Here is a 19,623-nt window from a genome sequence, read left to right as displayed (position 1 = left end):
GAGCCCCTGACCTGGAGGCTGCGGCACTGAAGCAAGCACCTGTCTGTGCCAGAAACGTGAGTAAAAGAATTGGAACTGCATTCAGCTGTGTCATTGCCTTCTTCCTGCACCAACCTATTCAGCACTGCTACATCTCTGTGCCTAACACTACACCATCAACCTCAACATCTACTCCCGCTGACCTGGGACTACAGCTCTGCCTGTGGAGGGCTACTACATCTTTGCTGCACCACACCATCTGTCCCAGAGGATCTGCACTGCAGCGCTGGTCACCTCTGACCAGATACGACAGGTGGTGCCAGGCACTATCTACCTATAAACTTTATTCAGCTTCATTTAATCTATTTTGCATGGACACCCAGGGCCACGGTCTGGGTCACCACCACCGCAACACATCCCTTTAAGATACCGGCCTGGTACCGAGTAACCCACCACACCTGCCCTGGGGGCGCTCCACAGTTACAGAGGGAGAATAGTGGAAAACTTCTGTGTGATACTGGCGTAGAGCATGATGGGAACATTGACAATAATGATGCAGTTGGAGTCACAGTGTGCTCTGTCGTACATCATTTTTGGCCATATACGCCTCGTTGAAGCTGACTGCAAGACGTAGTCTACTACTCTATGACCCCATCAGCGCATATGCCCAAATCTTGTATTGCGATGGCACATAAGCCCCAATGGAGTCACTCAAAGTAGGGGCAAACACTATGTGAACGTATCCTTAAGATGGCCATACATTAAGTATTTCTGATGCATGTCCATGATGTCCATTACAGGCCTCTCTCATCTGTGGGAGAACTTGCAAAATTGGTGGCTGACTAAATACTTTTTTTCCCCACTGCATATATTGAAAACTCCTCCCAATGTTTACTTTCAATATTGCCTATAAAAACCTAATGTGAACACAGCCTTAGTGCTATGTAAATAGTAGTTATTATTGCTATAAATAATAATGACCATAATACAATTTAGATATTGACATGTGTGTTGTATGTTTGTGTTTTACTTAGAAGAATTCAGTATCCTTGGAAAATAATTGGGCTATGGTGGAGTTACCATGTAAGTTTTCCGTAAACTGCATACAGACAATTGCTTGATGAAACAGGTGCAGCAGAGATTAAACTACTAGTAATGTGTGAGGCTTGCACAGAACATTTCAGAATCTGCAGTAATAATACATCCGTTCATAGTGAAACCTTTATCATGAGTCATAATATAGCAAGTAACTGAAAACTTACAACACAACAAAGCAAGTCGGCTTGTATATGAAAATATTGTATAATGTTTTATCATGAAAGAATGTTTATGAACACTATGAAACCTCCCTTGCAATTTTCGTGGTAAACCAAAGAAACTGACAACTGAGTACAATACATGCATAATACGAGTTAAGGTTGTCTACCCTGGGTGTTGATCATTACTTATTGGAATGGACCAGGTCTCCTCCAGAAATATTACTCTGGTCAGGGACTGGGAGTACAGGTAAAAAGTGGAGTAGATTGATAAAACGGCATAAAAATGGCAACAGTTGCAAAGTTTGTGCACAACTTCGAGCTGTGCAAATATTTTGGAAAATTTTAAAATAATTTACCGTACTTGAGAATTTTGGTTTAAGTGTAAACACATTTGATGAACCAGGTCCTTGAAATGTGTCTAGTTGTCTCCTGCTTCTATGTTAGATGTATTATTGAATGTTATTTGTATAGTATATCTATATTTTGTTCTATGTATATTACAGCGACTCTACTCAGGATATTCATGTATCTATATGTAAATTCAAAAATCATAAGAGTTTATAGTTTCTGTTTTGTTGCTACAGCATTCTAGACAGACATCACTCTAAATTTGGAAAATGATTGACATTCAAGTGTTATTCCAGGGCAATAAAACTTTGTTTGTATTTAGTCCTCCAATATATTGGGAAGATGTTTGATTAAATTTAGTTCAGGGCAAGTGTGATTTTTTTTCACATTTCCACGTATGAAATTGTGTTAAAAATGAATGGACAGTTGGACACCCTTTATGCATATCTCTGCTATAATTAAAGCCACTTTGTGGCATACATTTTAGTGAATCTACTGGACAGCTGATGACTATGCCCCCCTAGGTAAAACCCACCCACTTTTAAAGGACTTCCTCAGTATATTTAGTGAATCTATTGGGCTGTGTTTGTACAATAAGGTGCAACTATGCAAACAGGTGCATAGTCTATAAAGTCTCTCTAAAAGCTATGTCAAACTCATGAAAAACAGCCTCCATACATAAATCCTCCTTTACGCAGAAATAATGCAGGAACTATTCTCCTCGTATCCAACTAATACATATTCATTAGAGAGGACCAGATCGATCCATGAAGAACCGAGTGTTATGCCGCGCTCACCAGGAGGCGGGGCTTCGGGTCCCCGTCAGGTGCGCACGCGCAGCTCTCGTCCCCGGGTCTCCTCCTCCATGTCACATTTGCGCTTGCGCTCTCCTGTCAGTGCGGTATAGGGCTCGGTCCTCTCTATGGTAATGGAGGACCTGACCCGGAACCTGTAGTGGTCATGTGCTTTCTGGCTAGGTCCTGACCCGGAACCAGTAGTAGTCATGTGCTATATCAGACGACCTCCCCCTAGGGGAGGTGCCTGATTATTGTTGTGCTTCCTGGCTGGGTCAGCTGTGTCCCAGCCTGGCTGTGCGCTGTTCTCAGGTCCTCTGCTCTGTCTGCTATTCTGTGGTGCTCCTAGCACTTGCTCTGAACCCTTGTTGCTTCATGCTCAGTTGTGCCTCTTGGCACATCCTCTCGTATCTTGTCCCTTGTTTCTTGCTCAGTCGTGCCTCCTGGCATTCACTCTATTTCTGTGTTCTGTTACACCTCCTTGCACGACTGCTGCCTCATTCTGTACCCTGTCGTGCTCCTTGCACTCGTCCTGCTTTGTTTACCTCCGGATGTGTTACTCGCTACACGCCTTATTTGCCCACGTGTACCCGTCTTGCACTATCCTGTATTCAGCGCACTCCCGTGTATTCTCCTGTGTTCCCTAGTATCCTGCACCCTCCAGTCACACAGTCTCGTTATCTCCTGTGAGCCGGCCGCCTGGTGCCAGCAGTCATGGTATCGTATCCCCTGGGGCTTGCTCCTGACACTCCCTGTATAGGGGGTGGTCCTCACTAGGCTAGCTCGCCCTGGGAGGGTTGGTGCCGCGACCCAGAGGGTCCACTCCAGGAGTTGCTAACACTCTAACACCGAGTTTCAGGTGAATTAACTGAAATTTGTGGATTAACACAATTTTAAACATTTTGAGATTTGGTATGTGGTTTCCAAAAACAAAAATTGCCTTGCACCATTTCTCACACTGCTAAACCATTAGAGAGTGGGCTAATGTGATTTTGCATTGAAGCACGTACTCTCCCTTAACCGCTTACCGACCGCCGACGTAAGATAAATGTCGGTTCCTGCAAGGCTTTATGCAGAACCGACGTTTGTCAACAGTTGGCGGTTTTGTTCTGATTGGGACTTCCGCGTACCTTATAACGTGGGGATTCCGGTGCAGAACGCTGACTGTGACCCCTGACCTCAATGAGACCTGATTGGTTCAGGTCCTGATGACGTCAGCGTCACACTAGCCAAATACAGCAATAACTGGGAAAGTTTGTTGTAGCAACAAACTTTCCTGGGCAATCTGCCTCATAAAAACACTTTCTCCTCTGATCTCCTGTCAGTTAGAGATCAGAGGAGAAACAGTGTGCCAAGTGGTGCTGGTAACAGCTGTGTCAGTCAGCAATTTTGCTATAAAGTAAAAAAAAAAACAGATAAAGCAAGTTAGGGTTAGTGTTAGGCTTAAAGTTAGAGTTAGGCTAAAGTTAGGGTTAGGGTTAGGCTTAAAGTTAGTGCTGGGGTTAGGCTAAAGTTAGGGTTATGCTAAAGTTAGGGTTAGGTTTAAAGTTAGGGTTAGGCTAAAGTTAGGGTTAGGGTTAAGGCTAGGGTTAGGCTAGGGTCCAGAGGCCCCGCACATCCATTGCTGCGATGCGGTGGCCTCCGGGAAAATGGCCGCATGCTCGTCTCTCGAGATCTCGGTATGAGATCTCGTTACCAAGATCTCAATCTGCCGCGATGCGGTGCGGTGGCCTCTGAGAAAATGGCCGCCGGGGTGGCACATGCTCAGATAGAGATCTCGGCAACAAGATCTTGTCCAGAGATCTTGTCTCCTGAGATCTCAATCTGCTGCAATGCAGTGGCCTCCGGGAAAATGGCCACTGTGGGCGGCGCATGCTCAGATTAAGATCTCGGGAGACGAGCATGCGGCCATTTTCCCGGAGGCCACCGCATCGCAGCAATGGATGTGCGGGGCCTCTGGGCTTTCACTAAATGCTGGCAGAGCCTCCCCGCACCACAGAGCGCCAACGTCAAACCTGACGCACCTGCTGCACCAGCCGCACCAGCCTGGGAAGGGAGTGTGATCTTCCCCTAGCAGCGTCGGACCGGGACCGCAGAATCACCCAACTCCTGCTGCCACCACAGTATTTGTAAGTATATTCTGACTCAATCTGAGCATGCGGCGCCCTGGCAGCCATTTTCCTGGAGGCCACTGCATTGCAGAAATGGATATGCGGGGCCTCCGGGCTTTAACAAGACGCCGGGGGAGCCCCCGCACCACAGAGCACCACCGCCGAACCTGCCGCACCAACCTGGGATGGGATTTCCCGAAGACCACTGCATCGCAGCAATGGATATGTGGGGCCTCTGGGCTTTCACAAGGTGCCGGCGGAGCCCCGAGCACCACCGTCGAACCTGCTGCACCAGCCTGGGATGTAATTTCCCGGAGGCCACAGCACCTGCAGCACCAGTCTGGGATGGGAGTCATATCGCCGGACCACCGAATATCTGCGACCTCGCTGCAGCAGGGCTACTGATCCCCCCAGGTAAGCTGAATTCGGACTGTAAGACGGACCCCATTTGACAAATTAATTTTTTTCCCTATTTTCCTTCTGAAAATTTGGGGAGCGTCTTATCGTCCGGCGCGTCTTATAGTCCAAAAAATATGGTAATTTGATAGGAACTTAGATTGTGCTAAAATATAACGAATACAGACTGTTGAGTTTTCTATTAGTTCGGTAAAAAAAAAAAATTAAAACTAGTAAAATAGCCCATCAGTTTTATACTGCAGAGGAGGTGCATGACCTTTTATGTTCTAACAGTTATCTGGGATGATATGTAAAATTGTTTGGGAGTTGTTAAGTCCATTTTTACTAAAACCTACAATCTGTATGTTGACAATTACTACACCAGCATACCCCTATTTAAAATCTGGTTGAACATAACATAGGGGCTTGTGGGGCCATTTTTAAAAACCGTCAGAGCTTTCCACAATCACTGGTTAACAAAAAGTTTCAAAAGGAGTGGTCAGGGACTGTACACAATGGAGAGCTGCTTGCCCTCATATATAAGGATAAAAAAGATATTTCTATCCTCAGCTCAGTCCACACACATGCCACAAGGGCCACTGTAGAACTAGGATCCACTATTCCAAAGCAAAAACCTATGTCAGTCTTTGACTGCAATAAATACATGGGGTGTGTGGACCTTGTAGACCAGGTTCTACAGCCATACCAGGTATCAACAAAATCATATACCTGGTATAAAAAGATAGTCATCTATTTGTTTCAAGGGGCCACATATAATTCTTTTGTGTTATACAAAAAGGCAGGAAATTCAGATTCAGAAATTCAGATACTTTCCTTGATTATCAGGAAAAGGTAATTGAAAATCTTGTTTTTGAAAATGTTGTCCTGCTCAACCATTAGAACCTGAAGATGTCAAAAGACTCACTGAGCAACATTTTATTGCACTCATTCTAGCAACTGAAACAAGAATCCTGAGACAAGATGTTTTGTATGTTCCAAGAAAGGAATGAGGCATGATATCCACTACTATTGCCCACAATGCCCATCATAACCAGCCTTATGCCTCACTAACTGCTTTAAAATTTTCCACACAGAACCATGTTTTTAAACTGTATTAATCTATATCACTTTGTCATTCAAGCGTGTGATTTATTTAGTGAATGATTTGAAACATTCTAGTAGAGCTCACTTACCAATTTTTGCGGGGGGAGGTAGGGGGATGAAAAGAAAATAGGGGGGGAAGCCAGCACTGCTTAAGGTTAGAACGCATAAATTGAAGTGCATATGCACATAATATCCAGCTGTATTCAAAAATGAGATATTTAGCAAAAAAATTGATCAATTCAATTGAGCCACCCCGCCGCGCCAAGGCAATCTCATGTGGGGGGTCCTACTCTACATTTATAATAAATACTGTGCCATTACGGCCTCCTAAGAGCATGACCACATCAAGTGCAATCTGTACCTGAACATTACTGGATCGCTCCCATGAAGCCAGATGAAGCAAGTGCAGATGAAGGCCAACCAGGTCTGAACACAGACATACCAGGATTGACCTCCACACATTGCCCGACCAGCAAACATAGATGAAGGGCGATGTTGGCCCAGACACAGGTGCACAATTAAATAAAGCTTGGGGCAGGGCGGGGCTGCCGTGTGTGTGCACAGCAGCCTAGATCCATCACAATGAGCACAGAAAAATTATAGCGGACATAGCCAAGCGTGCACGGCAACAGTGGTGGTGAGCCACAAACCAACAACAAGAAAATAGGGGGAGAAGCCAGCACTGCTTAAGGTTAGAACGCATAAATTGAAGTGCATATGCACATAATATCCAGCTGTATTCAAAAATGAGATATTTAGCAAAAAAATTGATCAATTCAATTGAGCCACCCCGCCGCGCCAAGGCAATCTCATGTGGGGGGTCCTACTCTACATTTATAATAAATACTGTGCCATTACGGCCTCCTAAGAGCATGACCACATCAAGTGCAATCTGTACCTGTACATTACTGGATCGCTCCCATGAAGCCATATGAAGCAAGTGCAGATGAAGGCCAACCAGGTCTGAACACAGACATATCAGGATGGACCTCCACACATTGCCCGACCAGCAAACATAGATGAAGGGCGATGTTGGCCCAGACACTGGTGCACAATTAAATAAAGCTTGGGGCAGGGCGGGGCTGCCGTGTGTGTGCACAGCAGCCTAGATCCATCACAATGAACACAGAAAAATTATAGCGGACATAGCCAAGCGTGCACGGCAACAGTGGTGGTGAGCCACAAACCAACAACAAGAAAATAGGGGGGGAAGCCAGCACTGCTTAAGGTTAGAACGCATAAATTGAAGTGCATATGCACATAATATCCAGCTGTATTCAAAAATGAGATATTTAGCAAAAAAATTGATCAATTCAATTGAGCCACCCCGCCGCGCCAAGGCAATCTCATGTGGGGGGTCCTACTCTACATTTATAATAAATACTGTGCCATTACGGCCTCCTAAGAGCATAGAATCATAGAATCGTAGAGTTGGAAGGGACCTCCTGGGCCATCTGGTCCAACCCCCTGCTCAAAGCAGGATTCGCTAAATCATCCCAGTCAGATGTCTGTCCAGCCTCTGTTTGAAGACTTCCATTGAAGGAGAACTCACCACTTCTCGTGGCAGCTTGTTCCACTCATTGATCACTCTAACTGTCAAAAAGTTTTTTCTAATATCTAATCTGTGTCTCCTCCCATTCAGTTTCATCCCATTGCTTCTAGTCTTTCCTTGTGCAAATGAGAATAAAGTTGATCCTTCTACAATGTGACAGCCCTTTAGATACTTGTAGACAGCTATTAAGTCTCCTCTCAGTCTTCTCTTTTGCAAACTAAACATTCCCAAATCCTGCAACCTTTCCTCATAAGACAGGGTTTGCAGACCGGTCACCATTCTGGTCGCTCTTTTCTGAACTTGCTCCAGTTTGTTGATGTCTTTTTTAAAACGTGGCGCCCAAAACTGGACACAATATTCCAGATGAGGTCTGACCAAAGAGGAGTAGAGGGAAATAATGACTTCACGTGATCTAGACTGTATGCTTCTGTTAATACATCGTAGAATTGCATTTGCCTTTTTTGCTGCTGCATCACACTGTTGACTCATATTCAGTCTGTGATCTATTAGTATGCCCAAGTCTTTTTCACATGTGCTGTTGCGTAGCCCTATTCCTCCCATTCTGTATATGCTTTTTTCATTTTTATTGCCCAGATGTAGTACTTTGCATTTTTCCCTGTTAAAAACCATTCTGTTTGTTGCTGCCCACTTCTCCAGTTTATTTATATCTTTTTGAATCCTCTCTCTCTCTTCTCTAGTATTAGCTATCCCTCCTAGCTTTGTGTCATCAGCAAATTTAATCAGTTTACCCTCAATTCCTTCATCTAAATCGTTGATAAAGATGTTGAACAATACAGGGCCCAGGACAGAGCCCTGTGGTACCCCACTTGAGACATTCTTCCAACTGGATGTGCAGCCATTTACGACCACTCTTTGGGTCCGATCACTAAGCCAGTTATGAATCCACCTAACAGTTGCCTTGTCCATTCCATACTTAGACATTTTTTCAATAAGGATTGTATGAGATACTTTGTCAAATGCTTTGCTGAAGTCAAGATATACTATATCTACAGCATTTCCTTGATCCACCCAATCAGTGATTCCATCATAGAAGGAAATTAAGTTAGTCTGACATGACTTATTAGTTACAAACCCATGCTGACTCTGTTTAATCACTTCATTCTTATCCAGGTGCTGACATACATGTTGTTTAATAATTTGTTCAAAGATCTTTCCTGGTATAGAAGTCAGACTCACCGGCCTATAGTTGCCTGGGTCCACCTTCTTCCCCTTTTTGAAGATAGGAACAACATTTGCTCTTCTCCAGTCTTCTGGGACTTCTCCTGTTCTCCAAGAATTTTCAAAGATTATGGAGAGGGGTTCAGAAATTTCTTCTGCTATCTCCTTCAGTACTCTGGGGTGTAATTCATCTGGACCTGGTGACTTGAATTCATTTAGGTTAGCTAAGTGTTTCCTCACTATCTTTCTGTTTATAGATATCCTGGATTCTTCTATTCCGCTAATAGGACAGTGAAGAACAGTTGATGTTACATTTCCTTTCTGAGAGAAAACAGATGCAAAATAGGAATTTAAAAGTTCGGCCTTCTCAACATCCTGTCTTACCATTTCATCATTTTCATCCTGTAAAAATCCTATAGCATCTTTGACTTTTCTTTTACTTTTGACATATCCCCAAAATCCTTTATTATTGCTTTTGACATCTCTTGCAAGCCTCAATTCATTGTCAGCTTTAGTTAATCTGATTTGTTCCCTGCAGGTTCTGCAGACAGCATTATATTCTTCTTTAGATATGCCTCCCTCTTTCCATTTTATAAACATTTTTTTCTTCCTTTTTAGCATGTGCTTAAGTTCTGTGTTCATCCATCCTGGCTTCCTTAAATGCTTCCTATTCTTCCCTCTTTTTGGAATTGTTAACAATTGTGCTTTGAGAATTTCATTTTTCAAGATTTCCCATCCTTCCTGGACATTTTTGTCTTTAAGGATATCCAGCCATTGGATCCCTCCAATTCTCTTTCTGAATCCCTTAAAATCTGCCTTTCTGAAATCTAACCTTGACGTCTGAGTCTTCACAGGTCTTCCTCCTCTAGTTATCCAAAATTCTAAAATAGCATGGTCGCTACCTCCTAGGGTCCCAGCCACTTTTACCTCCTCAACCATTTCCTCCCTGTTTGTAAGGATTAGATCCAAGGTAGCAGTTCCCCTTGTTTTCTCCCCTACCTTTTGGAAGATAAAGTTGTCAGCAAGAGAGGATAAGAATTTCCTTGACCTGTTAGTTTTGCCTGAGAGAGATTCCCAACAAATGTCTGGATAGTTGAAATCTCCCATGACAACTATGTCATATTTTTTGGAGAACTTGGCCATTTGATGCATAAAGAGTTCATCCATATCTTCAGCTTGCACAGGCGGCCTGTAGTAAATGCCTACAATGGTGTCCTTTCCATTGTTCTGTCCTTGTATTCTTACCCAAACAGTTTCCACAGTACTCCCAGTCTCTGAAGCTTCAATCTCTGTGCAGATATACGCGTTTCTAACATACAATGCGACACCTCCTCCTCGTTTATCAAGTCTGTTTCTTGAAAATAAGTTGTATCCTTCTAGTCTTGTATTCCAATCATGTGTATTGTCCCACCAAGTTTCAGTGATTCCAATGACATCATATTTCTTTTCCTGTGTTAGTAGTTCCAATTCTCCTTGTTTGTTGCCCATGCTTTGTGCATTAGTATAGAAACATTTTAGTTTGTGATTGGTTTCTCTTTCTCCAATATTTTTATTATTTAGATTCTTTTGTCTTTGTTCTTCCTTTCCACTTCTAATAGCAGAGTTCTCAATAGCATTTTTCAGATGTATGGCTTTTTCAGGTCTTTTGCTTCCCTTCCCATGTTGTTCTAGTTTAAAGCTCTCCTTACAAGTGTAGCAAGGCGACTTCCAAATACATGTTTTCCAGTCTTCGTAAGGTGCACCCCATCTCTAGCAAGTAGTCCATCGTAAAAGTAATTCACTCCATGATCCATAAATCCAAATCGTTGCTGACGGCACCATCGACGTAGCCAGTTGTTCACCTGCAGAATCTTATTCCACCTCCTTGTTCCATGGCCATCCACTGGGAGGATGGAAGAGAAGACCACCTGCGCTCCCAGTTCTTTCACTTTCTTGCCTAAGTCTTCAAAGTCTCTGCAGATGGTTTCCAGGTCGTTTCTGGCAGTGTCATTTGTCCCCACATGTAGTAGCAGGAATGGGTAGTCATCTGTAGGTCTGAAGAGTCCTGATATCCTGTCAGTCACATCTTTAATTTTTGCACCTGGAAGACAGCACATTTCTCTTGAAGTTATATCCGGTCTGCAGATAGCGGCCTCTGTTCCTCTCAACAGGGAATCCCCCATGACCACCACTCTCCGTTTCTTCTTCACAACATTTTTCTTTCTCCATCCAGGAGGACTCTGAAGGCGTACAAGGTTGCTGTTTGTGGGCAAAGTCTTATCCTGATGTATTTCTTCATCGCTCTCCTGTGTAAGAGCCTGGTACTGGTTACTGAGAAGTATGGGTGCTGACTGCCTCCTGATCCTCCTGCTTCTCTGGGTCACATGTCTCCATTCCTCTGTTTCTTCAGGTGTACTTCGAATTTCTTCTCTTCCTGTAACATGAAGAGATAATTCTGCTCTGTCTAAGAACTCTTCACCTTCCTTAATGGTCTTCAACGTAGCTAACTTCTCTTTGAGATTTTGCAACTTTTCCTCCAACAGGGATACAAGCTTGCATTTGTGGCATGTGAAGTTTGGCTTTTCCACCGGTAAGTCTGTGAACATGTAGCAAGAAATGCAGCTCACCAAATGGCTCCTGGCCTCTTCCATATTGAGATTTCTTAAAAACGCGCGGTTTTCCGATGTCCTCTTTTCAGCTGCAACGGCCAAAACCCAGTGATCAAGGAGCTCGCGGAGACTCTTCACTTATCCCAGAAGGCACTGGGAATATGCAAATGATCTCCTCAAGACTCTTCCCCTGGTTTTCCGATGTCCTCTTTTCAGCTGCAACGGCCAAAACCCAGTGATCAAGGAGCTCGCGGAGACTCTTCACTTATCCCAGAAGGCACTGGGAATATGCAAATGATCTCCTCAAGACTCTTCCCCTGGTTTTCCGATGTCCTCTTTTCAGCTGCAACGGCCAAAACCCAGTGATCAAGGAGCTCGCGGAGACTCTTCACTTATCCCAGAAGGCACTGGGAATATGCAAATGATCTCCTCAAGACTCTTCCCCTGGTTTTCCGATGTCCTCTTTTCAGCTGCAACGGCCAAAACCCAGTGATCAAGGAGCTCGCGGAGACTCTTCACTTATCCCAGAAGGCACTGGGAATATGCAAATGATCTCCTCAAGACTCTTCCCCTGGTTCCCCTTCCCCTGGTTCCCCTTGACCACATCAAGTGCAATCTGTACCTGAACATTACTGGATCGCTCCCATGAAGCCAGATGAAGCAAGTGCAGATGAAGGCCAACCAGGTCTGAACACAGACATATCAGGATTGACCTCCACACATTTCCCGACCAGCAAACATAGATGAAGGGCGACTTTGGCCCAGACACAGGTGCACAATTAAATAAAGCTTGGGGCAGGGCGGGGCTGCCGTGTGTGTGCACAGCAGCCTAGATCCATCACAATGAACACAGAAAAATTATAGCGGACATAGCCAAGCGTGCACGGCAACAGTGGTGGTGAGCCACAAACCAACAACAAGAAAATAGGGGGGGAAGCCAGCACTGCTTAAGGTTAGAACGCATAGATTGAAGTGCATATGCACATAATATCCAGCTGTATTCAAAAATGAGATATTTAGCAAAAAAATTGATCAATTCAATTGAGCCACCCCGCCGCGCCAAGGCAATCTCATGTGGGGGGTCCTACTCTACATTTATAATAAATACTGTGCCATTACGGCCTCCTAAGAGCATGACCACATCAAGTGCAATCTGAACCTGAACATTACTGGATCGCTCCCATGAAGCCAGATGAAGCAAGTGCAGATGAAGGCCATCCAAGTCTGAACACAGACATATCAGGATTGACCTCCACACATTGCCCGACCAGCAAACATAGATGAAGGGTGATGTTGGCCCAGACACAGGTGCACAATTAAATAAATCTTGGGGCAGGGCGGGGCTGCCGTGTGTGTGCACAGCAGCCTAGATCCATCACAATGAACACAGAAAAATTATAGCGGACATAGCCAAGCGTGCACGGCAACAGTGGTGGTGAGCCACAAACCAACAACAAGAAAATAGGGGGGGAAGCCAGCACTGCTTAAGGTTAGAACGCATAAATTGAAGTGCATATGCACATAATATCCAGCTGTATTCAAAAATGAGATATTTAGCAAAAAAATTGATCAATTCAATTGAGCCACCCCGCCGCGCCAAGGCAATCTCATGTGGGGGGTCCTACTCTACATTTATAATAAATACTGTGCCATTACGGCCTCCTAAGAGCATGACCACATCAAGTGCAATCTGTACCTGAACATTACTGGATCGCTCCCATGAAGCCAGATGAAGCAAGTGCAGATGAAGGCCAACCAATTTTTGCGGGGGGAGGTAGGGGGATGTCTCCAGAGACACAAGCTGGGCACAATATATTGGGCACTAAAATGGCATATTTGCAATTTCTAAAACTTCCAATACGTGCTTGTTTCTTGAAATCATTTATGGAGTGAAAATAGTCACTACACCCATTGATGAATTCCCAGAGGGGTTTGATTTCCAAAATGGGGTCACTTCAGGGCAAATTCTACAGTTCTGGCACTTAGCAGATCTGCAAGGTGCCAGAACAGCAGAATCCCCCCTGAAGTGACCTCATTTTGGTGCCAGAACAGCACAATATCCCCTGAAGTGATCACATTATGTAAATGACACCTGTCTGTGAATTCATCTATTGGTCTAGTGACCATTTAATCTACCTATTTTCCAATGCAAAATCTGAGGTTATAACAACATTTTAGCAGTAAAAATGTAATTATTTTGTCTTCACTGCCCAATGGTACAATAGTATAAAATTATATGGAACACCTGTGGTATCAGAATGCTCACTGCACCATTAGATGAATTCATTCAAGGGAATAGGTTGTAAAATGAGATCACTTTTGGGGGTTTCTGCTGTTCTGCAAACTCAGGGGCTCTGACGGTGTGACATGTCACTCACAAACCATTCCAGCAAAATCTGTTCCCCAATATGGCCCTTCTGAGCTTTGCACTGTGGCTGAAATGTAGTTTCCAACCACATATGGGGTATTGGAGTACTCAGGACAAATTGCACAGTCGTATCAACTGTGGGGTCCATTTTCTGCTTTTATCCTTGTGAAAGTGAGAAATTTGAGATTAAATTTATTTATTTTATTCATTTATATAGCGCCATTAATTCCACAGCGCTTTACAGACATAATTGGCACTGTCCCCAATGGGGCTTACAATCTAGATTCCTTATCAATATGTTTTTGGAATGTGGGAGGAAACCGGAGATCCCGGAGGAAACCCACGCAAACACGGGGAGAACATACAAACTCATTGCAGATGTTGTCCACCATGCCACCCATAAATCAATTTTTTCATGAAAAAAACCATAATTTAATTTTCACATCCCAATATTTTAAAATTCTGTGAGGCACCTGTGGTATCAAGATGATCATCACTGTTACACCGCTCCGTCATACTCACCCGGCCTCCCTTCCCACGTCGCAGCCGGTATCCGCTCCCACGCCACAGCCGGTCTCCGTTCCCACGCCGCAGCCTCTCTCCACCCGACAGCCACAGCGGTCACCTCTGACGGGCTCGTGGCCGACGCCATCCCTGCATGCAATGCGCATGCACCATAGGCCGCGGCCGCGCCTCCCTGCTGCTTCTTGTGCTCTGGCTGTGCCCTGACCCGGAAGCACCTTTGGACCAATGGCAGACCAGACGAGGCTATATCAGGCCGCTTCCCCCTGAGGGAGGCGCCTGATCATTGTGTTACCTTGCACACTGGGCCCTGCTTCCTCCTGAGCTCTCTGCAGCCTCTCGGTTCCGTCCGCGGTGTTTCCTACAGCAGCTTCGCAGCCCTGTCTCCCGTGTTCCCTGCAGTATACTCCAGTCCTGCTGCTCCAGCGTACCTGTTCCTTCCTACTCCAGTCCTGTTCCTGTGCTCCAGTTCCATCCTACTCCAGTCCTGCTCCAGCATTCCTGTTCCTATTCCAGTCCTGTTCCTGTGTTCCAGCTCCATCCTACTCCAGTCCTGCTCCAGCGTTCCGGTTCCTCCTACTCCAGTCCTGTTCCTGTGTTCCTGTGTCCCAGTTACATCCTACTCCAGTCCTGCACCAGCGTTCCTGTGCCATCCTACTACAGTCCTGCCTTCGGTGTTCCTGCTCCATCCAGCTATCCACACTCCTACAGTCCTACTCCAGTCCTGTCTCCTGTGTTCCGCTCCAGCCACCTCTCCATATTCCAGCCTTGCAGTCTATGCTTCAGTCCCACACTCCTACTCCAGTCCATTATGAGCCGCCCCTCTCGGTACCGGCTACTGTGGTACTCAAACCCCTGGGACTGCTCCTAACGGTCCCTGTATAGGGGTCGGTTCCACTTGGCAGCTCGCCCAGGGCCCCTCGGTGCCATGGCCCAGAGGGTCCACTCTTGGAGATTCCGGCTCCTGACAACCCACGCTAACAATCACACCAGCATATGGATTCCTCAAGACATCTAGATAAACTCCTTGAGGGGTCTAGTTTCCAAAATGGGGTCACTTGTTGGGGGTTTCCATTGTTTAGGCACCTCAAGGGCTCTCCAAATGCAACATGGCATCCGCTATTGATTCCAGCCAAATTTGCATTCCAAAAGTTAAATGGTGCTCCTTCCCTTCCAAGCCCTGCCATGTTCACACAGTAGTTTTCCACCACATATGGGATATTGAGTACATAGTCAGGAGAAATAACACAATTTTTTTCTTGCTACCCTTGGGAAAAAAAAAATTGGGACTGAAATAGAATTTTTGTGGGAAAAATGTGTTTTTTAATTTTCATGGCTCAACATTATAAAATTCTGTGACCGCCCTGAGGGTTCAAGGTGCTCACCAGACCTATAAATAAATTTCTTGAGGGGTCTAGTTTCCAAAATGGGGTCACTTGTTAGGGATTTCCAAAGTTTAGACACCTCAGGGGCTCTCCAAATGTCTCATTTCCTGCCAGTTTTGCATTACAAAACTTAAATGGTGCTCCTTCCCTTCCGAGCCCTGCCGTGCACCCGAAGAGTAGCTTTCTTCCACATATGGGGTATCAGCATACTCTGAGTCAGGACAAATCACACAACAAATTTTATGGTGCATTTTCTCCTGTTTCCCTTGTGAAAATGAAAAAATTGGGGCTAAAGTAACATTTTTGTAGGAAAACGTAAAACTTTAATTTTTTTCCTTTCACATTCCATTCATTCTGCTGAAGCACTTGAAGGGTAAATAAACTTATTGAATGTGGTTTTGAGCACATTGAGGGGTGCAGTTTTTAGAATGGCATCACTTGGGTATTTTCTGTCATATAGGCACCTCAAAGTCACTTCAAATATAATGTGGTCTGTAAAAAAATGGTTTTGTAAATTTTTTTTAAAAATGAAAAATTGCTGATCAACTTTTAACCCTTCTAACTTCCTAACCAAAAAATAATGTTTTAAAAATTCCACTGATTATTATTATTATGCATTTATATAGCGCCATTTATTCCATGGCGCTTTACATGTGAAAAGGGGAAATATAGACAGGTACAATAAACATGTGTAAGACAAGGGACACACAATTACATAAGGAGAGGGGATCCTGCCCGCGAGGGCTCACAGTCTACAGGGATGTGTGAGGATACAGTAGGAGAGGGTAAAGCAGGTCGTGCGGTGGTTCAGTAGACCGAGGATCATTGCAGGCTGTGGGCTTGACGGAAGAGGTGGGTCTTCAGATTCTTCTTGAAGGTTTCCGTTGATGGTGAGAGTCTGATGTGTTGCGACAGAGAGTTCCAGAGTATGGGGGAAGCACGGGAGAAGTCTTGTATGCGGTTGTGGGAAGAAGAGATAAGGAGGGAGTAGAGTAGAAGATCTTGAGATGATCGAAGGTTGCGTGCGGGTAGGTACCTAGAGACCATATCACAGATGTATGGAGGAGACAGGTTGTGGATGTCTTTGTATGTCATGGTTAGGGTTTTGAATTGGAGCCTCTGAGCAATAGGAAGCCAGTGAAGGGCCTAGCATAGGGGGGAGGCTGGGGAATAGGGGGAGACAGGTGGATTAGTCGAGCAGCAGAGTGTAGGATGGACTGGAGTGGAGCCAGAGCGCTAGAGGGGAGGCCAGAGAGTAGGACGTTGCAGTAGTCAAGGCGTGAGATGATAAGCGCATGCACTAGTGTTTTTATGGTTTCGTGGTTGAGGAAGGAGTGGATCCGGGAAATATTTTTGAGTTTGAGGCAGGAGGAGGCGAGGGCTTGGATATGTGGTTTGAAAGACAGCGCAGAGGTTGGGTCCAGATAGGTAGATCTGCGTGTCATCGGCATAGAGGTGATACTGCAAACCGTGGGATTCTATGAGCTGTCCCAAGCCAAAGGTGTAGATGGAGAATAGTAGTGGTCCACTGATCTAAAGTAACTGTCATGCCCTCAGCCGCAGGCACGGTCTCTGCTGCGCAGGGAGACCGGCGCCTATCTCGCAGCTCCACTGCTACTACACACCCTGTCCGTGGCTCCAGACAATCAGCGGCTCCTTTCTCTGCTAAGAACTTGCATCCTCTTGGCAGGTCTCCTGGTTATGCTCTTAGGAGGCGCGCCCCGCTTCCTGCACATTATTAAAACAGCAGGGCACCTGTTGTCTATTAGGGTTGTCTGTGCTGTGATGCTCGGTGCATAAAAGGCATCCTCCCTCAAGAGGGAGTTGCCTGAACAATGTGTTCATTCTGTGGGATCGCTGCCTCCCACTCAGGCCACACTCTGCTTTGCTCTGCGTTCTAAAGGCTATTGCAATATTCTAATATCTCTGTCTCCTCAGAATCCTCTGCTGGCAGTTCCCGCTCCTGGATCCCTCTGGACACTCCAGTTCCTACCCCAGACTGACCAAGGCTCTCCTCTTGGAATCATCCAGTTACCATCGCAAGCTAGATCAGCCTGTGTTTACTCAGACCTTCCAGGTCTCTCACCACCTCCTCTATACGGTCTGTATGGGTCGTCCCTCTGGTCCGGGCATCGCAGCATTATGGTCATCTGGGGTTGCGACGGGGGAGCCCTGTATAGGGGTACACCTTGCCCGGTGCTCCACTACGTGGTTCTGTGTCGTGGTCCAGAGAGTTCTTCCCTCAGGCACCTTGTCCATTTGTTTGCTTCATTTAATAAACATCCTTAGTTTATTTGAAGCTCTTCTCCTGTCTCTTGTGTATCGGGTATACAGCTACCACTGCACCATCAGCGGTCTAGTGGGTCCACTATACATCTTCACGCCCTGTGGGCGTAACAGTAAACATGTGAGAAATGTTATTTATTAATTATTTTGTGTGACATAAATTAAAAGTCTGAAAACTGCAAAGTTTTGAAAATTTTCACCAAATTTCTGATATTTTGAGAAATAAACACAAGTTATATCGAACAAATTTTACCACTACCATGAAGTACAATATGTCACTAGAATACAGTCTCATAATCAGTGGAATACATTACAGTGTTCCAGAGTTATTACCTCATAAATTGACAGTGGTCAGAATTGAAAAAATTGGCCTGGTCACGAAGGTGAAAACAGGCTCTGGCACGAAAGGATTAATGCCGTGCAGCTATGACATCTAGCAGGTTATCATACCTGGCACAGTGGTGGTCAGGACCTGAGCAGTCTCAGACCAGTGGTTCCCAGTGTAGCACAGATTGTACAGCAGAGTAAATTTCCATCCCCAGATTCACTGGATAAGTCTCTCTCCTGTAGAATGTAAGCTCTTATGGTCAGCATGGTCCATTCTCTCTCCTGTAGAGTGTAAGCTCTTATGGTCAGCAGGGTCCTCTCTCTCCTGTAGAGTGTAAACTTTTATGGTCAGCAGGGTCCTCTTTCCTGTAGAATGTGAGCTTTTATGGTGAGTGGGTTCCTCTTTTCTGTAGAGTGTAAGCTCTTATGGTTAGAACAGTGGTCCCCAACCTTTTTTGCAACAGGGAACAGCTTCAAGCAAGACCATTTTTCTATGGCCCGGCAGGGTGTAGTGGTGTGGGGCAGTGGCGGGGCTTTAGTAATATGGGGTGGGGTATATAGAATTATGGCCCAACATGTAATCCTCTACATATAGTATGATGGTTCCACCTATAATCCCCCATACAGCTCTGCACATAATATAATGGCTCCATACATGGAATCCCCCATATATAGCATGATGGTTCCACACATGCAATCCCCCATATACAGTGAAAAAAAACAGACAATGTGATTTTCTGGATTTTTTTTTCTCAGTTTGTCTCCCATAGTTGAGGTCTACCTATGATGTAAATTACAGACGCCTCTCATCTTTTTAAGTGGTGGAACTTGCACTATTGCTGACTGACTAAATATTTTTTGCCCCACTGTATAATATGATGGCCCCACATCTGTAATCCCGCATATATAGTTTGATGGCCCCACACGTGTAATCCCCCATATACAGTATGATGGTCCCCCACTTGTAATCCCCCATATACAGTATACAGTGCTGTGCAAATTAATTGTGACAAAGCATTTTTTTAAGTACAATTTTAAGTTGGTTATCAGTCAGTGATTCAAACCAGTTTTAACTGCTTTGAACAGGTGTGAGTGCCTGTTCAAAGCAGTTAAAACTGGTTTGAATCACTGACTGGTAACCAACTTACGATTTTACTTAAAAAAAATGCTTTGTCCCAATTAATTTGCATAGCACTGTAGTATGATGGTCCTACACCTGTTATCCCCCATATATAGTATGATGACACACACCTGTAATCCCCCATATATAGTATGATGGTCCCACACCTGTAATCCCCCATATATAGTATGATGACCCACACCTGTAATCTCCCATATATAGTATGATGGTCCCACACCTGTAATCCCCCATATATAGCATGATGACCCACACCTGTAACCCCCCATATATAGTATGATGGTCTC

General features: G+C 44.9%; 1 long non-coding RNA gene across 3 annotated transcripts in view; it reads left to right on the top strand.

Moving 5' to 3' along the window:
* LOC141095655 (uncharacterized) overlaps positions 1-19,623 on the top strand; it is a 244,238-nt gene that overhangs the window by 26,752 nt on the left and 197,863 nt on the right. For 2 of the 3 annotated variants that reach the window (XR_012233443.1, XR_012233442.1), the window contains one exon: positions 17,524-17,884. The exons of the other annotated variant lie outside the window; for it this stretch is intronic. This is a non-coding gene — a long non-coding RNA (uncharacterized lncRNA). Of the gene's footprint in view, positions 1-17,523; positions 17,885-19,623 lie in introns of those variants that run through there. 3 annotated transcript variants of the gene reach the window in all.

The sequence above is a fragment of the Dendrobates tinctorius genome, unplaced genomic scaffold, assembly GCF_039654945.1.
Source record: "Dendrobates tinctorius isolate UK_male_01 unplaced genomic scaffold, ASM3965494v1 ptg000070l, whole genome shotgun sequence".
Taxonomy (NCBI): domain Eukaryota; kingdom Metazoa; phylum Chordata; class Amphibia; order Anura; family Dendrobatidae; genus Dendrobates; species Dendrobates tinctorius.
Note: the sequence above shows the minus strand (reverse complement) of the source record. Positions and strands in the feature narration are given on the sequence as shown.